The following is a 13,236-nucleotide window of genomic DNA, read 5'->3' as shown; positions in this document are numbered from 1 at the left end:
GAGAAACACTTTTCCATGGCTGCCGCAGTGGTACATGTCCAGGTTCATCTCCCCCCTGCTCTCTCCAGACAGATTAGGAATGAAGCAAACTGCGTTTTCCCCTAGCTCCCTGATGAAGGGGAACAGCCAACTATGTTCCCATGTGAATGGGGGAGGGTGGGGCTGCAGCCCCCTCCCATAGCCTCCCTAAAGGGAGCCTGGGGGTTGGGAGGCTCAAGGCTGGGGCTGTCCCAGATACAGGCGGGGGGGAGGCGAGGGAGCACTCACAGCTAGCCCCTTTCACCTTCCTGGTTATTCTGTCTAGTTTCTTTATGGTTTTATGCATCCCCATACACATGAGGGGTAGAACTTCAGTCCCCCTCCCCAACCAATCTCAGACCTTGCTTTAAATTATGATAATAGGAAGCTGCATACCAAATTTGGTGGTCTGAACTCTTACCATTTAGGAAGCATTGTTGAACAAATGCTGGACAGACAGACTCGCTTGCTCATGGACAAACTCTATCAAATATATAGTAGGTTTGCCAAGGAGCTTTTTTTGAAAGAGGTACAGAGCAAGTTTCTTGCAGCAGTCAATCAGAGAATAATTTTAAATTATGTAAATCCATCTGAAAAAAGTGAGATCAATTTTGAATTATTTAAAGCTGGCATAGAACTCAATGCATAGTGCAGGATGTAGGTTAGCCAGTCAGCAAGACCCATAAGAAAGAACGTGGGCATGAAAGATCTGAAACTACAACTCTCATAAGGCAATGTAGCACCTCCTGCAGATGGAGAGATTAATGTCAGTCTGAAACTAGATATTTTGATTTTTCAGACATTGACAAATAAAATATTCACCACACAGGAAATTCTAATGTTTCATCTGATTTCATTCCCCAAGAGGATCAAAATATAGATGATATTTTTATTAAGCAAAAAGTTCCCAAAATTTCAATCAACTCTAAATTGGGATGTGAAAAGAGAACAAGAACTTAAAGTAAGAAGATAGTTGGGAGCCCTTCTGTCTTCTTTCCTCAAGGAAACACTATTATTTTCTTTTGGGAGAGGCTGCTCCCTGTTTCCTGCAAACTTCCTTTCCTCCTTATTTTCTTTCCCCCTTAGTGCTCTCAATTGTCAGATCTTCAGGCTCAATTTAAGAGATTCCAAAGGGAAATTAACCAGTGTCCCATCTTAATTTTCCTCCTGTGCTTTCTTACCTGTCTAAGCAAGATCAAGCTAATTGAAATCTCTTAAGCTTCTAGATAAATATGTGCTGTTAAAAAAATAAAAAGGTTGAATTTTACATTTTCCCACCTACTTTTTTTTTTTCTTGGGAAATGGTAATTTTGTTTACCTTAAAATTCCTGCTGGCTGAGGAAAATAATGCAGTCCTAGCCATTAGAAACTGTAGGTGAGTCAGCTGCAGTGTTAACTTTCCCATGCTGCTAAACTAACGATTTTGACCTTGATGTGAATGGATCACTCACTCAAGTGATGAGAGTTAATTTCATCTTCATAATAGCACAGGGTTCAACCTTTTCACAGCAAAGACTGTTTCAGTGAGGCCAAATTATATACAATCGCTGAGTAATATGAGCAGTGATCTACTGCTGTGTCTTTGGATACAGTCCACCAAAATCATTTTTCTTAATAATGGTAGGGATTATAAGGAGCTCAACTTAGTATTATACCTTGTAAAGCGTGTGAGATGTGCAGGAAGTGCTGAGGGAAAGCAAAGTTGAAGAAAGATGTTTTTGTTCTGAACATAGTTGGTTCTACTCCATTCCTCTCCCTTGTGGAATGGGTTGCCAAGGTGTGGTTCATGCTTCTTTTTAAGTTTTGCCCCTCATATTCATGAGCCTCTCCCAGGACTCATTGTAAATTAGAGGAATGTGGCTGCTGTTGGACATTGTGGAGGAAGAAATCATATCTCAGCCATCTAGGGCTAATCCCTCAGTAAATTTTACATATCACATCTCTAAGTCTCTGGACTTGTAAATCAGTGGGAGGGTGAATGGATTTATTTCTAAACCTCAAATATAGAAGTCACTTACAATTATAGCCAGGACTGAGTCCAGTAAGGTTGGGTGCTTTCTTCTGATCAGTCACAGATGCAAGTGGGCATTGGGTTTTTCTTTCTAGTGGAAAATAGGCTTGAAGAGGTATCCAGAAGATGAGAGATTCTTAGAACATGATAAATTATACCTCTAGCAAGTTAAAGAAAACCAGCCTTGTGCCTAAAGGAAATGTTGATTGAGGCATTTAGAAGAAACAGTGTGCAAAATCATGGAAGCTGTAACAGCATAGGAAGATAGGCCATGGATAATTGATAATCTTGTTCAAATGGCTTGGATGGGCAATTAGAGCTCGTGGGCTGCTGATGCTAAAATTGCCTTTGAGCTTCTTGAAGAGGGGATTGAAACTGCTCTGAAAGATTGCAGTCATGAACAGATGTGTGAAAGTGATATGCAAGTATAGAAAGTAAGATTATTATTAGTAACAGTAGTAATTTGACACTGTCCCCCATAACATCTGAGGTTTAAATTTAAACTTGCTCCCCTGCTTGCAATTTTCTTAGGGAACAAGGAAACCTGGATTTGTCTTGATCCTGTAGTGTGTCCCATAAAGACTTTTATCTGCACCAACTGTCCTTTACTCCACTGGGATTCTGCATGGGCACAAGGTTTGCATTTGGAGATCTCGTTGCAGGATTGGGGCCTTAGTATATTAGGAAGTCTGTGCCAAAGAGGTTTGTGTTTAATCATATTGCTGCAGAAAACATGTTTTAAGCTGGTGTTTTCCAACATAAAAAGCTTTACCATCAGCCACCATAATGTTGTCAACAGTCACCATTTTTCTATTTCATGGAAAAAGTATTGTTCTAAGACCCTGACTTCCCAATTTCTGCTTAGGTTTATTTGTGCAGACAGTAGGCCCAGATACTAGGCTGCTCCCAAAGAGCTTTCTGTGCAGCTCAGGAGAGGGGCAATGCAAAGGTTCTGTTAAACAACCTTCCTCCCTAGGATAAACATCCTGTGCTGATCTTGCTCCTTGGAATAAATTGGAGCAGGCCGAAGACCACTGTAATCTAGGCTATTTGCCAATAGCCTGCTGGGGTTATGAAAGGTTGGGATTTGTGGGGAATAAGGCTGTCTGAGCCATGACCTCCGTCCCCAACCCACATTCCTTACAGCAGCAGCTGAGATGCAGAGTGGCAAAGGAGGTGCACAACCCTGGGATTCCTTTATACAAGGCAAATCCTATACTGGCCACATCAACTTACTTTCCATTGTCCCTTTGGCCAAGAAGACTTAATGCCAGCGAATCAGGGCAAGATTTTTTTTTCATGGCAGCTATGATAACAATAATTCAGATTCATTTCCAAATTCTTCTTCTTCATAATAATAATAATAATAATAATTAATAATACTGTTTGTGTGCTATGTGATAGATCTTAAACACCTAATGCCATAGCACACTGATATGCAGTAATGAAAATGAAACTGCAAACCAGTATTTGTTCATTTTGCAATGAAGTAATGGGCACTAGCTGCAAAGTGTATTTTTGGACTAAAGAATCAAATTAAAGTGGTAAGAAAACAATATCATCATAACTTTGGCAAACTAATATGCTTTGATTAAAAACACCAATAAATGTGTCTTGGTACCATAACTGCTCCATTTAACATTTGACATATAATAGGTTTTCTCTCTCTACTCCAAGTGTAATATCTCCATTGAAATATAATTATTTTGCAGATTGCTCAACTGAATGCCCTTATAAACATGCTGTTAGGGAACTCACCCTGGTGATCGTCAGAGCATCGTGACAATGTGCACAATTGATATACGTGCTAGGGATGTTGTGCCCATGCTTATAGCAAAGAAGGTAATTTGTTGCAGAGCAATTACCCTAATGCATTTTTAAAAGCATAAAATAAAGAATATTTTCATTTGTTGAAAAGGTATTCTGGGTGCTTATGTATGGCAATGATGGAATATTTTGATTCAGTCAATTTTATCCTTTTTGGGAGCTGTAGTTAGATAATTACATTTACCAGTTAAAATTGCCATTTAAAATATATTTAGATATTTTGCCTAAATGTTTAAAAATGGCTTTACAAATGTATGTTGTAATGTGACAGCAGGTTTCTCATTAATCTAGCTCCAATCACACATCTGTTAACAGGTAGTTTGGAAGTTTAAAAGCATATGGAAGATAATATGGCAGTTGTATTGTGTTTTCAGACTTCATTTCACTTTTGGCCCTCAGTGTTTCCCCGGTTTCTGTTCTGGGAATAAACAAAAAAGAGGTAGGAGGATTTGAGGGGGAGAAAAGCAGGAGGAAGGAAGAGAAGACCAAAGGGAGGTAGATGGTTGTTGACCTAGGCCAGGGCTAAAGTCCATGTGCGCCAGGAGAGAAAGCCCACTATACTAGTAATTATTTTTTTTAAAATGAACCTTTTCTTGTGCTGCTTTTCTGGAGCAGCAGCAGCAGAAATGAAACAGTAATCATCAACCTCCAGTCTGACAGAAAATCCTCCACGTTGACGAATGGGTTGTTAAGTCACATATCCCTTTTTAAGAACTTCCACCAATGAAAAGCATTATGAGCTGGATACAAAGAGAGCCCTGTCTTGTGAACAAGGCCAGGGGACAGTCAGAAAATGTTTAACAGTTTTTGCTTGGTGAAACTTCCTGACTGCAATAATGGTCACTTCTGGAGCTATATCTATCAGGGTTGTGTAGAGAGAAGGAATGCAAAATGTCTAAATCTGCCACAAGTTATGCGTAAAGTTTACAAATGCACACAAAACTCTAAGATCACATTTCAAACCATACTTGCTGGACTATGTAATTTAGGCCTCTCTCTCTCTCTCTCTCTCTTTTTTACCCTAAAGATTTTCAGTGGACGAGCATTGACCTATCTATTACAACTACAGGTGGGATGAGGACCTGGAGACTATTTTGTAAACATTTAAGATGCTCAGCTCAGTATTCTTGTGAATGTCTTGGGAACACTCCCCACCTTGTGATTACTCCTCTTACTGCTAGATAAGGACAACATTTAGCAATCATAACCCAGGAGCTTTAACAAAGGAGTCATAGAACCTCACAAGTAGAGTTTCTGATTGTATGTAGTCGCATCAAACACTGAATAATGTTATTCATGGTTATTTGGGACACTGGACGATAGGCAGTACTAAATTTCTTTGAATTTATGAAGTTTAGTATAAGGCTAATTTAAAAAAAATCTTAAACAAATCTATTTTCTTCAAAATTTGTCCTACCTCATCCCTTATGTTGTACTGCTACAATAAGATGATCGGTTTTTCTGAGTGATAGTTGCCCATTCACAGAGGACTCCTACCAGGAACTTGTAGTGGGGAACATCCCCGGTAGTGCTGGTCTTCCCCACACCATTACCACACATAAAATACTACCCCCAGGATACTGTTGGAGGAATACTGATTCAGTTCTTGAATTTGAGAACATGGGGAGCAAAAAATTGTGACCTATGTTAAATTATTGATTGAAAATGGTGTTCTCAGCCTTAATAATCATGACTTGGATCACTTATGTAAAAGTAGGGGTTTCTGAGAAGCCTCGAACACTGGGAGTGTGGCCCAGTAAAAAGTGCAAGATGCAGCCCAAAGTAACTCTTGAGAGTGAAAAATATATCTAATTTAAAAGAAAAGAAAGGATAAAAGACCTCAGTAATTATTTTAGTGTGTCTGTAATGAAAGCTCTTTGTCCAGGACAATGGTCTTTTAGCCTTGTTAACTGGTATTCTGTAAAAATGCGTAAGACTGTTAGAGTTGCTGAACGAAATCCATTCGACTGAGCATAATCACTTTGTTGTGGTGCGAGGCATAATAGCAGTTGCAGCGAAAATTTGCAGCAATTTTAAATATTCTTTTCACTGAAATTGTTTATCCACATTGCCAAAGCCTTTAAGGAAGTACTGATGTTTTTCACATTGTCAGGAGCAGCTGTGTTGGTCTGCTGTGGTTGTCTACCCACTAACTAGACAGATGGTAGACAGTAGCTGAGGTGTGTATGCTATATTCAGGACTAACTTTTCTGGCTTACAGAAAGCACAGCTGCCACACTGTTATGATGATGATGGTGGTGGTGATGGTGATCCTTATGTATTTCAGACATGGGAAGCCTTATGTAAAGCCATATGCTTTGAAAGGAGTGATTAAGGTCTTTAGTGCATTGAATAAGCACCCCTATAATCAAACTGCCGAGCTGTGTAAAAATATGGACTCCTGGTTAATTAGAATTTTGGATAGGGATCAGGGCAGGAGGTGTTCTGTAAGAACTGAACAAGATTGTCTGCCACAAATAAAATCATCTTACTGTAAAGATCATTGCAACAAATACTAAATACAAATGAGTCTGCTAAAAGAAATCATTTATTTTATCTCATTCTGTATATGCCCTTTATGTAGAGAGACTGATAATGAATGAAGACCTGATAAAGAAATGAGTGTATAATTAAAACCAGAGAACATAAGAATGGCCATATTGGGTCAGAGCAAAGATCCATCTAGCCCAGTATCCTGTCTTCAAACAGTGGCCAATACCAGGTGCCCCAGAGGGAATGAACAGAACAGGTCAAGTGATCCCTCTCTTGTCAACCATTTCCAACCTCTGACAATTAGGGTATGTCTACACTACCACCCTAGTTCGAACTAGGGTGGTTAATGTAGGCAACCGAAGTTGCAAATGAAGCCCGGTATTTGAATTTCCAGGGCTTCATTTGCAACTTGCCGGGCACCGCCATTTTTAAAGCCCTGCTAGTTCGGACTACGTGCCCGCGGCTACACGCGGCACGGAGTAGGTAGTTCGGATTAGGCTTCCTATTCCGAACTACCGTTACTCCTCGTGGAATGAGGTGTACCGGTAGTTCGGAATAGAAAGCCTAATCCGAACTACCTACTCTGTGCCGCGTGTAGCTGCAGGCACGGAGTCCAAACTAGCAGGGCTTTAAAAATGGCGGCGCCCGGCAAGATGCAAATGAAGCCTGGGAAATTCAAATCCCGGGCTTCATTTGCAACTTCGGTTGCCTACTTTAACCACCCTAGCTCGAACTAGGGTGGTAGTGTAGACATACCCTTAGAGGTTAGGGACACCATTCCTACCAATCCTAGCTAGTAAATATTGATGGACCAAACCTCCATGAAATTATCTAGGTCCTTTTTTGTACCCTGTTAAAAGTCCTGGCCTTCACAATAGGAGTTCCACAGGCTGACTGAGCGCCATGTGAAGAAAAACTTCCTTTTGTTTCTTTCAAACCTACTACCCTATAATTTCATTTGGTGACCCCTAGTCCTTATATTATGGAAACAAACAAATAACTTTCCTTATTCTTTTTCTCCATACCTGTCATGATTTTATAGAGCTGTATCATAATCTTGGTTTCTTCTTTTCTAAAATGAAAAATCTCAGTCTTTTTAATATCTTCATAGGGCACCTGTTCTAAACCTCTATTCATTTTTGTTGCTCTTTTCTGAACCTTTTCCAATGCCAACATATCTTTTTGAGATGAGGTGACCACATCTGTATACAGTATTGAAGATGTGGGTGTACCATGGATTTGTATAGAGGCAATAAGATATTCTCTTAGTCTCTATCATCTTTTAAATGATTCCTAACATTCTGTTTGCTTTTTTGATTGCTGCTGTACATTGAGTGGATGTTTTCAGAGAACTATCCACAATGTCTCCAAGATCTCTCTCTTGAATGGCTATAGCTAAATTAGTCCCCATCATTTTGTATGTATAATTTAGATTTTTTCCAATGTTCATTACTTAGCATTTATCAACATTAAAATTCATTTGCTATTTTGTTGCCCAGTCATCTAGTTTTGTGAGATCCTTTTGGAGCTCTTCACAGTCTGCTTTGATCTTAACTATTTTGAGCAGTTTAGTATCATCTGCTAATTTTTCCACCTCACTGTTTACCCCTTTCTCCAGATCATTTATAAATATATTGAATAGGACTGGTCCCAGTATAGACCCTTGGGGGACAATACTAGCTACCTCTTTCCATTATGAAAACTGACCATTTATTCCTACTCTTTGTTTCCTGTGTTTTAACCAGTTATCAGTTCATGAGAGGACCTTCCCTCTTTTCCCATGATAACTTACTTTCCTTAAAAGCCTTTGGTGAGGGACCTTGTCAAAAGCTTTCTGGAAATCTAAGTATACTATAGCCACTGGATCCCCTTTGTCCACATGTTTTTTGACCCCCTTAAAGAACTCTAGTAGATTAGTAAGGCATGATTTCCCTTTACACAAACCTTGTTGACCTTCCCCCCCAAAATTATGTTCATTCATGTGTCTGACAATTCTATTCTATGCTATAGTTTCAACTAATTTGTCCAGTACTGATGTTAAGTTTACCAGTATGTAAATGTTAGGATCATTCCTAGAGTCCTCTTTAAATATTGGTGTCATATTAGCTAGCTTCCAGTCATTAGGTACAGATGATGATTTAAATAATAGGTTACAAGCCACAGTTAACAGTTCCACAATTTCGCATTTGAGTTCATTCAGAACTCTTCGGTGAATGCCCTCTGGTCCCGGTGGCTTGTTACTGTGAAGTTTATTAATTTGTTCCAAAACCTCCTCTAATGACACCTCAATCTGGGACAATTCCTCAGATTTGTCACCTAAAAACAATGACTTGGATTTGGGAATCTCACTAACACCCTCAGCCGTGAAGACTGAAGCAAAGAATGTATTTAGTTTCTCCACAATGACTGTATCATCCTTGAGTGCTCCATTAACACCTCAATCATCCAGGGCCCCCCACTGTTTAAGCAGACTTCCTGCTTCTGATGTACTTAAAAAAACATTATGCTATTACTTTTTGAGTTCTTGGCTAGTTGTTCTTCAAACTCCTTTTTGTCTTTCCTTATTATATTTTTACACTTAATTTGACAGAGTTTATGCTCCTTTCTATTTTCCTCACTAGGATTTAACTTCCACTTTTTCAATGATGCCTTTTTTATATTTCACTGCTTGTCTGTTTCTTTTACCTGGTTGTTAAACCACGGTGGCATTTTTTTGGTTCTCTTATTTTGCTTTTTGAATTTAGAGTATATATTCAAATAGGGCCTCTATTATGGTGTCTTTGAAAAGTTTTCATGCAGCTTGCAGGGATTTTACTTTTGGCACTGTACCTTTTAATTTCTGTTTAACTAATCTCATTTTTGTGGTGTTCCCCTTTCTGAAATTAAATGCCACAGTGTTGGGCTGCTGTGGTGTTTTTCCCACCACGGGAATGTTCAATTTTACTTAATTTTGGTTCCTATTTACAAAGGTCCAGTTATATTTATCTTTTGGACCAGAGATTATCCCACATAGCTACATTTGGGGTGGCAACACTCAGTTGTTATATATCAGCTTGCAAACATAAAACCAGTGCAAAGCCTTGCAATAGACCTATGGCATGTAGCTATATAGAGCATTGACAGTACCCCAGTTTCTTCTGCTTGCTTGATAGATTCATAACAAATAATGATTTCATTCTACAATAATTATTTTCATCATTCTCCTTCTGATGCAGCATGGGAGAGATGGAAGCAGCTGAGCAGAGAAGGGTAATATGTGGAAGCTGGGGCCTGATGAAGCAATGAGATGCTAATAGGAATCTCTAATTTCTATTGCTCTGAGGTGTTTGTTGATTGTACCCATAACCAAAACAATGTTCTGTCACTCCAGTTTTAGTAAAAGGGACATGCTGTTGCCAAGTAATTAATATCCAATCCAAGTCAATGGAAAAACTTGCACTGACTTCAGTAGGTGTTGAGTTAGGTTGCTTGTGAATGAGTGCTTTTAGTTATAATGGTTGTTTTTTCCTCAAAACTCTCTGAAAACTCTCTCAGGTACAAAATCATATTAAATTAATAATGCATATTAATGCATTATTAGGATCTTCATGATGTTAACATCCATAAGAGTTAACCTTTCAATTGAGATCATGCTATTGTTAAAAAGGAAATTGAAGCAATTTCTTGTAGGAGTCTTTATTGATAAGTTCTACCAGAATTAGTGGTTCAGTTTGGTTCTTAGGCGATGTCTACTCTGGGAAGGTTTGGTGACGAAAATGCTGTTGGCATGCAAAAGTCACCAAAAGTGAAACCTGGTCAAACCAGTTTTTCTGCCTCCCATTTTCTGCTTTCCATTTCATGGCCACATTGCTGGTGTCCTGTTGACAGTTAAGAGCAAAGCAATGTGGGTAAGCATCCCACAATGCAGTGTTGTGAGAAGGCAGAGCTGATCCCTGCACTTCTTGGGATTCTCTTCTGGCTCTGTGAGCTCCCCATGCCAATGAATGTCAAAGCAGCACAACAGTCACTCCCCCTGCAGCAGCAGAACAGAATCATTCCAATGATTTGTTTTTTGTTTGTTTCCCAAATGGAACAGCTCACTCAGCTGCCAGCTACTTCCCGGAGCTTTGAAAGAGGAAGAGTGCATGCCTGCAGAACAGCAGAGATCACAAAATACTGAGCACATCCATCAGATAAAGCACTGTTTTTTTCTGGCAGAAGCCAGTTCTCTTGACAAAACAAACAGCAGAGTCCACACTGGCTCTTTGTTGACAATAAAGGGAGGAGAAAAGAGAAAAGTTTCTCATAGGGGTGGAAGTTTTCTGCCACCAAAATTGGGTATTTTTCATGACAAAAGTCATATTGTAGTATAAATGCTCTCACTGTTTTGTTGCTAAAAGGCAGATTTTGGTGACAAAACATGCCAGTTTAGACAAGGTCTGAGTCTTAGACTAATCCTTCTGGTTAGTTTGAAGTATGTTTCCAGGACATCATAGGTAATTTTGCATTGCTGGTGCCCATGCTATACCTTTTCTGGGCATATAGGCAATGATTTTATCTCTTAAACTTGCTAAGAATGAATGCTTCCCCCAGAAAAATAAAATATTTAAAGAAAAAATACCCCACAAATCTTTCAGAGAAGTTAGCTCTCTCAAGGCATTAACAAAAATTAACAATGAACTTGAAACTGATGTCATAAAAATCTTCTTCCTCTTCATAATTTGTAAAGAATATTAGGTGACCTTGAATTATGAAGTAGTGGTGGGTGAATGTATTTCTTAAATGCCATGCAACAGATTAATTGTATGAGGCAGTCTAACACAATACTATCATTCTGTGTATGCTGATTTGTAAAATGTGCGTGATAGAAATCACTGGTAAGAAAAGGAAAGGCTAGCCACTTAGATTTCACCAAATGGGAAGAGAGAAATATGATCAATTATATCTTAGTTGAGCTGTGGGATCAATGGCCCAGAGGAGCCTGTACAAGAACAAACAAAGGAGTATGCCTCATGGAGCTGAAGAAAAAAAGGTAGAGCGTCGTGATCAGGGAAGGACAAAAGAAATAGCCTGATCTCTCAGAAGCTGATGGAGGCAGGCCTGCAAGCAAAGTACAAGGTAAGAAGGTTTATAGCAATAACAAGAAGTACCGTAGGGTTAAAGGATCATGTGGAGATGGTCACGAAAGAAAGCAAAAGTACTATAGTGCTAAGGGAAAAGGTTTTCTGGAAGCCACAGATATCAGAAAGCACACTAAAGGCAATCATAAAGGTGAAGGAGATGAACATCAAGGGTGGAGCAGAGGACTAATGAGCTGGAAGAAGATTTAGAGCAAGAAGGAAAACCCACCTGAGCCAGCTAGCATGAGAGATGAAAGAGCACAGGGTGGTAAATAGGGGAAGCAATTTGTTCAAGTTGGTGAACAATTCTGCCTGACTTCAGAAAGGAAAAAGAGGGGATGCAGCAAAGAAGTGGCCTGAGAAAGTAAAGAAATTGGTGAAAGTTCTTACACAGACACCAATACTTGGAAAGAAAAAAAAATCCTGTTTTCCTCATTCTGGAGAGCATGTCACTCCATAGAAAATAAATAAGATTGAGTCATGGAAATATATCCAGCTGCAGTGGAATTTCTTCATAGGGCATCATGATCATGTTGTTCTTCCAAAGGCCCTGCTCTGTTTCCTAGAGCTAATTTCATTTTGATTTAGAATCTGATATTGACTATACGGATCAAATTAGTCTAGTAACTAAGTCCTTTGCATCAACAAAAATGCAATTTAGCCAATAACAAAATAGTTCCATATTTCCTGATTTAATGTTTTCTGATGTTCTAATAATCAATATGTTACCTGTTAGTTATGTCTCCAGAACATATAAAGTGTAGTACAGGCATTTATTATCCTTTAGCACATAGAGAAACATGATACTGATCTCTCTTACTGTACGTGCTTAAAGTAGATTGAAATGAGGAAGGCCAGTTCTGCTGGCTATCATTGCAGGTTTCCACAACATATGAGAATACAACCAGGTAGCATCCTGTGATGATCAGATGTAACATCCAGAAATGTTTCTGCAGGTGTCAGTTGTTAGAAGGCCCATAGCCATCTAAAAAAAAGTGTGTATTGATCGATAGTGTGTGGAGCAGGGGAGAGGTACATCCGTGGAGCTTCCATCCCATTTTCTGTAAATAACCTTTTTCTAAAAAGACCTGACCTGGATGGGAAATAATGGTGAGAAAGCAAAGAAAAGTGAGGGATTCAAAGGGTGTTTCTCCCTCCACATTTTCCTACATTAAAATGATATACATTCATGTCAAAAGAGGAGTTATATAAATGTGGTTTTTCTCCGTTTTTCTCCCCAGAATGTATTGACGGTGGGATATTTCTTCACCTCCTCTCCAAAGGCAGAGTAAGAGGTGGTTGAGAAGGGACAGATTTTCTTGTGTAGATCAGGTGATGGTTAGTGAGCTCCTGGATGGGACATGTCTTCACAGTCAGGTGGTTCTCCACCTGCTGATGGCCAGCAGCTCCCCACACAGACACTATCTTCTCCTTCTGATCTGACTCCAGATAATCCTGTAAGCAGAGCTCTCACAAGCCAGGGACAATAGGAGGAATTCACCCTCTTCCTTACTCTGGAAGGGAGCTACATTTGTTCACATTCTTACTTAGTGTTCCCTGGTGGGTGTTCGGAATTTTAAAAAATACAACCACCCAGCAACTCTGAGGGCCAGCTTCTCAACCATGTAGAGAGGAATACATTCATTGACTTCCGTGGAGTGCAGATTTACAGCTGCTAAGGGTGGTTCCCCAAATTTTAATTTTTAATTGACTATATGGCTTTGCTGAGAGCATACCCAGCCTGGATTTTCTTCTTCTTACTTTGGATGCTGGGATATTTCCTAAGGA

This window comes from Pelodiscus sinensis, chromosome 7 (genome assembly GCF_052426305.1).
Source record: "Pelodiscus sinensis isolate ZL-2025 chromosome 7, ASM5242630v1, whole genome shotgun sequence".
NCBI classification, from domain to species: Eukaryota; Metazoa; Chordata; order Testudines; family Trionychidae; genus Pelodiscus; species Pelodiscus sinensis.
The sequence above is the reverse complement of the archived record's forward strand: the minus strand, read 5'-3'. Positions refer to the sequence as shown.